The sequence below is a fragment of the Ovis canadensis genome, chromosome 14, assembly GCF_042477335.2.
Source record: "Ovis canadensis isolate MfBH-ARS-UI-01 breed Bighorn chromosome 14, ARS-UI_OviCan_v2, whole genome shotgun sequence".
Taxonomy (NCBI): Eukaryota; Metazoa; Chordata; class Mammalia; order Artiodactyla; family Bovidae; genus Ovis; species Ovis canadensis.
Genome location: NC_091258.1, coordinates 60,464,406 through 60,474,869, shown reverse-complemented (window position 1 = coordinate 60,474,869; position 10,464 = coordinate 60,464,406).

Sequence of the window (10,464 nt, the reverse complement as noted above, 5' to 3'; positions counted from 1 at the left end):
ATGAATTACCTGATGCTTGTAATTAATATAGAGAGCCTTCTCTGGTCATTAATTCATTATCATCAAAGAATTCTTAAAATGTGAACATGTAAACACATTTGCTTCATAAAGTTCAGAATCAGTGAATTTGTATGGGGGAAAGATAATGCTAATGTAATCCATGTAGAAAAACCTGTCATTACTGGAAACCTCAACTTTAACAAATTATAATAGACAATAATTCTGTTCATGTAAATATAGGAAGACTTTTAGCCATAGACATATGTCTTTTTCAAAATTATCTTGACTCTTTCAGTTGCTTTCCTTTGTGATGTTTAACATGATAATTAACTGCTGCTTTGGTTTACACAATTATCAGATAGACCTAAGAAGAATGCCTTCCTTATAAGATTCTCAGAAGTATTACATGTTATTAAATGCAAGGTTCTTAGACCAGTGCCTTCAACACAGCATATTACAAATATTAGCTATCATTATTACTGGTGTTATTTTAGAGAATTTGCACGAGAAGACATTTATGAGTATAATGAATATTGAGAAATCTTTCATTAGCACTGAACCTTGATTATTTGAGAGGAGGGCACTGTAATGAATATGAGAATGCTTTCAATCACATTTTGTCCCCTATGCTGTAAGAGGAAATTCATAATGTAAAAAAGAACCCTGTAGATTTAATCAGTGAATCGTTGAAGAGATTTGAATTGTAACAAAAGTCCAAAAGCTCTTATTTTCTGCCATCTCTGACCACTAAGTATGAGTGTTACTTAGGAAAAAAAAAATGGATAGCCAAAATAAACCTTTCTACTAAGAAATTTTTAAAAATTTGAATGCACAGCTTTTGAGTTAAACTAAAAAAACTGATATTATAGGCTATTTTGCAATTAAAAATGATGTGAATCTGTATCAGAAAGTATTTCTCTATCTGAAATTCATTCTTTTTTCTTCAGTAATAGAATTCTTGGCTGAAAAACATTCTCAGCCTCCCTTGCAGATCTATAAGCTGGAAGAAGTGTTTGTCGGAATAGGACATTTAAGAAATAATTTCCTTTTTTGCACTTTTTTGTTTCACTACCTACAATGTGGATATTTAAATCTGCAGCTCTGGCAATTTTGTAGGAACTTTGAGAATGGTATTGAGTATTAAGGATGATGGAGCAGGATTACAGAACATGTCTGCACTTATGTTGATTTTATGGAACAGCCACCCCATTTTGGGTCTGCCTGCCTTCTGTATTTCTTTATATAAAATTAAACTTGTTTGTTGATGCTGTTGTCATTTTGTTATTGACACTAAAAATTATAATGGATATAAAAGTTTGTACCTGAAAGTGGAATGCTGTGGGCAAAAGAAATCTCAAATATGGCATTAACTTAGGTGATGGGGAATGAGGATATATGCTCAATTCTGCTAGAGAACTGAAATGAGCAGTCATCTTACAAGAAAGGTCTTGTACCAATTAAGGCTTTAATGTTAGAGAAAATGGTAGAAGTGACTCAGTGTGTGTGTGTTGGATATTTTTTGCTGCTTTCTTTCAGTAATATCCTGTGAAAGACATAAGCTTAGTGTAGAATTAGCTAGAGAGAGACTGCTAGCAGAGATTGAAAGCAATATTGCTTTATTAAGAGATGCTGTCTCAGGCCTGCAGGAGCTCAATCCAGGTTAATGGTAACTTCTTAATTTTGGAACTTGTGGGATTCAAAACAAAATTGATTCTCTACTCCTAACTGAAGCCACTTTAGAGTGGTCTTCAATAGCAGTCTGAACAAAAAAATGAAACCATTGCCCCATCCATAGAAAGACACTGAGTCTCCTTCAAAGAATTTAAAATATTTCCCCCCTCAAGCCTGTCATTTTAAATTTAGTCATAACATTCCAGCTACTGTCATAGCTGTTTAGGATATATTAATGAGAATTCTAGCAGGAGATGGAATAATAAATTGTAGAGTATGTTAGAATAAATGGTATTGGATGGGGTCTTTAAAAAGGAGTTGGGAGGAATATGATAATATTTGTTGCTGTATGAAATAGAAAGTGAAAGCACGGGCGAGAGGAGCTACTCCATGTCCGAGGTCCGGGGCAGCAGCCGAAAGTGCCAGGCTGCGATGGCACAGGAATGGCCGAGAGGAGCTACCCCACAACCGAGGTCAGAGGCGGCGGCCGGGAGGAGCTACCCCACGTCCAAGGTCAGTGGCGGCAGCTGAGAGGAGCTACCCTGCGTCCGAGGTCAGGGGCGGTGGCCGAGAGTGCCAGGCTGCAACAGCGCAGGAGCAGCCAAAAGGAGCAACTCCATGTTCAAGGAGCAGTGGCTACGCAGGCGCAGGAGGGCCTAGAGGAGCTATTCCACATTCAAGGTCAGGAGGGGCGGCAGTGAGGAGATACCCCTCGTCCAAGGTAAGGAGCAGTGGCTACACTTTGCTGGAGTAGCTGTGAAGAGATACCCCACGTCCAAGGTAAGAGAAACCCAAGTAAGACAGTAGGTGTTGCAAGAGGGCATCAGAGGGTAGACACACTGAAACCATACTCACAGAAAGCTAGTCAATCTAATCACACTAGGACCACAGCCTTGTCTAACTCAATGAAACTAAGCCATGCCCATGATGGAGAGGTCTGACAGAATGTGGTCCACTGGAGAAGGGAATGGCAAACCACTTCAGTATTCTTGCCTTGAGAACCCCATGAACAGTATGAAAAGGCAAAATGATAAGATACTGAAAGAGGAACTCCCCAGGTCAGTAGGTGCCCATATGCTACTGGAGATCAGTGGAGAAATAACTCCAGAAAGAATGAAGGGATGGAGCCAGAGCAAAAACTATACCCAGTTGTGGATGTGACTGGTGGTAAAAGAAAGGTCCAATGCTGTAAAGAGCAATATTGCATAGGAACCTGGCATGTTAGGTCCATGAATCAAGGCAAATGGGAAGTGATCAAACAGGAGATGGCAAGAGTGAACATTGACATTCTAGGAATCAGCAAACTAAAATGGACTGGAATGGGTGAATTTAACTCAGATGACCATTATATCTACTGTGGGCAGGAATCCCTCAGAAGAAATGGGGTAACCATCATGGTCAACAAGAGTCCGAAATGCAGTACTTGGATGCAATCTCAAAAACGACAAAATGATCTCTGTTTGTTTCCAAGGCAAACCATTCAGTATCACAATAATCCAAGTTTATGCCCCAGCCAGTAACACTGAAGAAGCTGAAGTTGAACGGTTCTATGAAGACCTACAAGACCTTTTAGAACTAACACTCAAAAAGGATGTCCTTTTCATTATAGGGGACTGGAATGCAAAAGTAGGAGGTCAAGAAACACCTTGAGTAACAGGCAAATTTGGCCTTGGAATGCGGAATGAAGCAGGGCAAAGACTAATAGAGTTTTGCCAAGAAAATGCACTGGTCATAGCAAACACCATCTTCCAACAACACAAGAGAAGACTCTACACGTAGACATCACCAGATCGTAAACACTGAAATCAGATTGATTATATTCTTTGCAGCCAAAGATGGAGAAGCTCTATACAGTCAACAAAAACAAGACCAGGAGCTGACTGTGGCTCAGATCATGAACTCCTTATTGCCAAATTTAGACTGAAATTGAAAAAAGTAGGGAAAACCACTACAACATTCAGGTATGACCTAAATCAAATCCCTTATGATTATACAGTGGAAGTGAGAAATAGATTTAAGGGACTAGATCTGATAGACAGAGTGCCTGATGAACTATGGAATGAGGTTCGTGACATTGTACAGGAGACAGGGATCAAGACCATCCCCATGGAAAAGAAATGTCTAAAAGCAAAATGGCTGTCTGAGGAGGTGTTACAAATAGCTGTGAAAAGAAGAGAAGTGAAAAGCAAAGAAGAAAAGGAAAGATATAAGCATCTGAATGCAGAGTTCCTAAGAATAGCAAGAAGAGGTAAGAAAGCCTTCCTCAGTGATCAATGCAGAGAAATAGAGGAAAAGAACAGAATGGGAAAGACTAGAGATCTCTTCAAGAAAATTAGAGATACCAAGGGAATATTTCATGCAAAGATGGGCTCAATAAAGGACAGAAATGGTATGGACCTAACAGAAGCAGAAGATATTAAGAAGAGGTGACAAGAATACACAGAAGAATTGTACAGAAAAGATCTTCACGACCAAGATAATCACGATGGTATGATCACTCACCTAGAGCCAGACATCTTGGAATGTGAAGTCAAGTGGGCCTTAGAAAGCATCACTATGAACAAAGGTAGTGGAGGTGATGGAATTCCAGTTGAGCTATTTGAAATCTTCAAATATGATGCTGTGAAAGTGCTGCACTGAATATGCCAGCAAACTTGGAAAACAGCAGTGGCCACAGGACTGGAAAAGGTCAGTTTTCATTCCAATCCCAAAGAAAGGAAATGCAAAAGAATGCTCAAACTACTGCACAATTGTACTCATCTCACATGCTAGTAAATAATGCTCAAAATTCTCCAAGATAGGCTTCAGCAATACATGAACTGTGAAGATCCAGATGTTCAAGCTGGTTTTAGAAAAGGCAGAGGAACTAGAGATCAAATTGCCAACATCTGCTGGATCATGGAAAAAGCAAGAGAGTTCCAGAAAAACATCTATTTCTGCTTTATTGACTATGCCAAAGCCTTTGACTGTGTGAATCACCACAAACTGTGGACAGTTCTGAAACAGATGGGAATACCAGACCACCTGACCTGACTCTTGAGAAACCTATACGCAGGTCAGGAAGCAACAGTTAGAACTGGACATGGAACAATAGACTGGTTCCAAATAAGAAAAGGAGTACGTCAAGGCTGTATATTGTCATCCTCCTTATTTAACTTATATGCAGAGTACATCATGAGAAATGCTGGGCTGGAAGAAGCACAAGCTGGAATCAAGATTGCCAGGAGAAATATCAATAACCTCAGATATGCAGATGACACCACCCTTATGGCAGAAAGTGAAGAGGAACTAAAAAGCCTCTTGATGAAAGTGAAAGAGGAGAGTGAAAAAGTTGGCTTAAAGCTCAACATTCAGAAAACTGAGATCATGGCATCTGGTCCCATCACTTCATGGGAAATAGATGGGGAAACAGTGGCTGACTTTATTTTGGGGGGCTCCAAAATCACTGCAAATGGTGACTGCAGCCATGAAATTAAAAGATGCTTACTCCTTGGAAGGAAAGTTATGACCAACCTAGATAGCATATTGAAAAGCAGAGACATTACTTTGCCACCAAAGTCCATCTAGTCAAGGCTATGGTTTTTCCTGTGGTCATGTATGGATGTGAGACTTGGACTGAAGAAAGCTGAGCACCAAAGAATTGATGCTTTTGAACTGTGGTGTTGGAGAAGACTCTTGAGAGTCCCTTGGACTGCAAAGAGATCCAACCAGTGCATTCTGAAGGAGATCAACCCTGGGATTTCTTTGGAAGGAATGATGCTAAAGCTGAAACTCCAGTACTTTGGCCACCTCATGCGAAGAGTTGACTCATTGGAAAAGACTCTGATGCTGAGAGGGATTGGGGGCAGGAAGAAAAGGAGACGACAGAGGATGAGATGGCTGGATGGCATCATGGACTCGATGGACATGAGTCTGAGTGAACTCCGGGAGTTGGTGATGGACAGGGAGGCCTGGCGTGCTGCAATTCATGGGGTTGCAGAGTCAGACATGACTGAGTGACTGAAACGAACTGAAATAGAATGATGAGAGTAGACCATGGAGAAGGAAAGATCTGAGTAAAGATTTGAAGGTGTGAGGGAGTAAGTCTGTGGTTATCTAAGGGAAGAGCATACTAGACAGAAAAAGAGCAAAGGCCTCAGAGTGGAACTCTGCTGGTGTATTTGAGGAATATGGGGGAAGCTATAGTAGAGGAGTGTGTAAAGCGATGATTGATAGAGGAGGTCAGGTAACAGGGCCATATCTTGTAAGTCATTGTAAGCATTTTGTATTTTATTCTGAGGGAAATGGGCAGCCCTTGGAGAGTTTTGAATGGACGACTTAATTTGACATGCTGCTTTTGTGTTAAAAAAAAAACAACACCAAAACCTAGGTACAAGACTATGGTGTTAATTCAGATAAATGATGGTGGCTCAGACCACGGTGATAACAATGGTGAGTAGTGATTGGATTATCAATACATGTTAAATATGATGGAGCAGGCAAAATCTGTTTAGGGAAAGGATGTCAGTTGTGAGAGGAAGAGAAAAGCCCAAGGTGACATTACCTCAAAAGTTTTGGTTCCAAGCAACTGGCAAGATATGTTCCCATCTGCTGTGATGCGGAAAGCTACTGTTCCATCAGTTTTATTGAGTAACCACTTGGATATTCTAGCTTGTACTAGTCTAGAGATTATATTAATTTGTAGTCATTGCCTATGAGATGGCTGGATGGCATCACGGACTCGGACGTGAGTCTGAGTGAACTCCGGGAGATGGTGACGGACAGGGAGGCCTGGCGTGCTGTGATTCATGGGGTCGCAAAGAGTCGGACACGACTGAGCGACTGAACTGCACTGACTGAACTGCCTATGTTTATTTAAATTAAGGAGGCAGGCTAAGATTATTAAGGACCTACATGTAAATGAAAGAATACCAAAGACTGATCACAGTGTGTTCCAACATTAAAGAGTTCATGGGTAAAAGCACAGACCAGTAAAAGATGCTAAGGAAGACCAGTGAGATGGAAGGAAAACCGAGACTGACATTACAGAAGCCAAATGAAAGTGAGTCAAAGAAAGAATAATCAGAGATACAGATACCTTTGGCAAGTTACATAATTGTGTAAGGCTTGAGAATTGACTATTTTATTTAGCAATATTGATGTTACTGTTGACCTTGAAAAGAGCAGGGTTATTTCTGATTTCTCTGTTTTGGAGTGAAATGAAAGCCTGATAAGAGAATAGAAATTGCAGACAGTGAGTACAGAGATAACTGTTTGGAGGTGTTGTGCTGCAAAAGAAAACAAATAATAATTAGTTAATAATTAGTGTAGCAGTAGGAATCGGAGTGTTTTGTTTTCAGGATGGGAGAAGTAATAGCAATTCTGTATGCTGATTGGAATAATCCAGTAAGGGACAAGGGTGGATGATTTAAGACAAAGAAGAAAGACTTACTGGAGCAAAGACCATGTGTAGGTGAGAAGGAATAAGATTAGAGGATGAGAGGATTAATTTAGGTAATACCATGGGAGACTTATTCCTGGCAATAAAATGGCAGAATATGGAGTGCAGATGCTGGGAAGTGAGTAAATGATGTTGAAATCTTCAGAAGTGTTCTTCTGCTCCCTTCAGTGCATTCACGAAGTGGTAAGCAAGGTTAGCTGGAAGTATGAGAGATAAGTTTGGGGTTTAAAAGAAGAGAGATTATGAAATAGTCACTAAAATGAGATACTTAATGTACTGTGTAATTGATGTGAAGTCGCTCAGTCGTGTCCAACTCTGCGACCCCATGGACTGTAGCTTATCAGGCTCTTCCATCCATGGAATTTTCCAGGCAAGAGTGCTGGAGTGGATTGCCATTTCCTTCTCCAGGGGACTGTATACTTAGGAACATTAAAAGGCAAAGGGGCTAGTAAAAAGAATCATAAAGCTTAAAACTATGTTAACATAAGACCTTTGGAATTGCCATTAAACAGTAGCAAATAGTTTGAAAGCTTACTGTTTTTGAGGAAATTGTTCTGCTAATTAAACCCAGTCGCCTGCCACAGTCTGACTCAAACCCCTCAAACAGTCCTCAGACTATCATACAAACCCATCAGGAAATTATCCATTTATGTAAATTTGTCCATAGGAAACTATGTAAGAAAAAAATATATACATCTATACCTCATGTGGTCTTTCTTCATTTGCTTTTTAAAATATATTAACTATTACATATATATTTTTTTAAATGTGCTTTGCTTTTTCATTTATTTTGGCAATTGTTCAAATTTTCTGTTGCTGCATTAACAACTGCCCCAAACTTGGCTTAAAAAACAACAATCATTTATTTAATTCACACATCTACAAAAATTTGTCAAGACTTAGCAGTGACATCTCAAGTGGAGTAACTTGAAAGCTAGGAGTCATCTAATGGCTAAAGGCTAGAATCACCAAAAGACTCACTCACTCACATGCCTGGTATTTGATTCTGGCTGTCATCTGGACCGCAGAATCGTTGGCCACAGTACCTACATGTGATGTCTCTATGTGGCTGCCTAACCTGTGACTTGAGTTCCAAGAGTGTATCCCAAAGAAGGTGGAAGTGCATACAATTATTATTATCTAGCCTCAGAAATCACATAACATCATTGTATCATATTCCTTTGGTTGAGGGAGTTTTAACTCAATGAAGTATCATAAAGTAAAAAGAGCTTGTAGGATAAGATATATTGTGCTATATTTGGAAAATACAATATGCCCCAAAGATGCTTCCATATGTAACTTTGGAAGTCACATAATCTCACTTCTGCCATTCTCCATTGCTTTAAGCAGTTGCATCTTTTTTTTTTTTTAATTTCTTAAAAAAAATTGGCTGCACCAGGTCTTAGTTGTGGCACATGAGATCTTTAGTTGCGGTATGTGGGATCTAGTTCCCTGAGCGGGGATCAAACCCAGGCCCCCTGCATTGGGAGCTTGGAATCTTACCCAATGAACCACCAAGGGAAGTCCCTCAAAAAAATTTCTGAAGCACTGATTTTTTATCATTGATATATAATTGATATACTCTTATTAAGTTTCAGATATATTACATAATGATTTTGTATTTGCTAAACAACCCACTCCAGTGTTCTTGCCTGGAGAATCCCAGGGATGGGGGAGCCTGGTGGGCTGCCATCTCTGGGGTCGCACAGAGTTGGACACGACTGAAGTGACTTAGCAGCAGCAGCAGCAGCAAATGATCACCATGATAAATCTAGTAACATCTGTCCCCATACAGTGTTATTACAGTATTATTGACAGTATTCCTTATGATGTGTATTATATTCCCATGGCTTATTTATTTTATAACTGGAGATTTGTATCTCTTTATCCCCTTCACCTATCCCCTGCCCCAAATACCCATTCTTCCCTTTGGCAGCCACCAATTTGTTCTCTATGAGTGTTTTCATTTTGTTTGTTTTTTAGACTCTACATATAAGTGAAATCATATGGTATTTGTCTTTATTTTACTTAGCATAATACCCTCCAGATGCATACATTATTAAAATGGTAAGATTTCATTTTTATGAAATGAGTAATTCCATTGAGTATATATACTGAGTTGAATATATATATATATGTAAATATACATACCACATAGTCTTTATCCATTCATCTATTACTAGACACTTAGGTTGCTTCCACATCTTGGCTTGTAAATAATGCTGCAGTGAACACTGGGGAGCATATATCTTTTTGAATTAGTGGTTTTTTTCTTTGGGTAAATACCCAGAAGTGAAATTTCTGGGTCATATGGCAGTTCTATTTTTAAGTTTGGAGGACCTTCCATAATATTTTCCATAGTAGCTGCATCAATTTACAATCCCGTCAACAATGTGCAAGTGTCCCCTTTTCTCCACATTTTTGCTAAAACTTGCCATTTTTTATCTTTTTGATGACAGCTATTCTGACAGGTGTGAGGTGATATCTCATTGCAGTATTAATTTGCATTTCCCTTATTAGTGATGTTGAGCATCTTTTCATATGTCTGTTGGCCATCTGTATGTCTTCTTTGGAAGAATGTCTCTTTGGGTCCTCTGTCCATTTTTTAATTAGGTTGATTTTTTTTTTTTTTTGATGTTGAGTTGTATGGGTTCCCTGTATATTTTGGATTTTTACCCCTTATTGGAGATATCATTTGCAAACATTTTCTTACATCAGTAGTCTGCCTTTTTGTTTTGTTGATAGTTTTTACTTTCACTGTGCAAAAGCTTTTGAGTTGAATGTAGTAGCATCTGTTTTATTTTGCCCTTTGTTTCCCTTGCATGAGGAGGCAGATCAGAAAAAGTATTGCTAAGAACAGTGTCAGAGATTGTACCATGCAGATACGTCTTAATGGGATGGTGTCATGTTTTAAGAAAGCATATAAGATGGGATATATTTTAGTAGCATTCTTGGAAAATATATTTTGTCTGGGAGATTCTCTCAGTTATGAAGAGTTTCTTTGTGTTTATGGTGGTATATTATTATTATAGCTGTATATTATTATTTTGTTGATGCACTTTGGCAGAATTCCAAAATTCTCATTTTCTTCCTGGGAACCTGGCTACCAAGCCCTGTACCAAATTTCCCATTCTCCCCTACCAGTTATGGTCCTGTGACTAAGTGAAATGTCATCAGAAGTGATACACAGTTCCCCTCTCATTTGCTCAAAGAGTAATTTCCATGAATATAGAAATAAATCTGAATGCATCATTAATTCCAGTTAAGATAAATATTTAATGTGGCTATTAAAGGATACATTTTACTTCTGGTTCTGGACCAAGATGGGGTATAAAGAATTGTTAAACTATGGT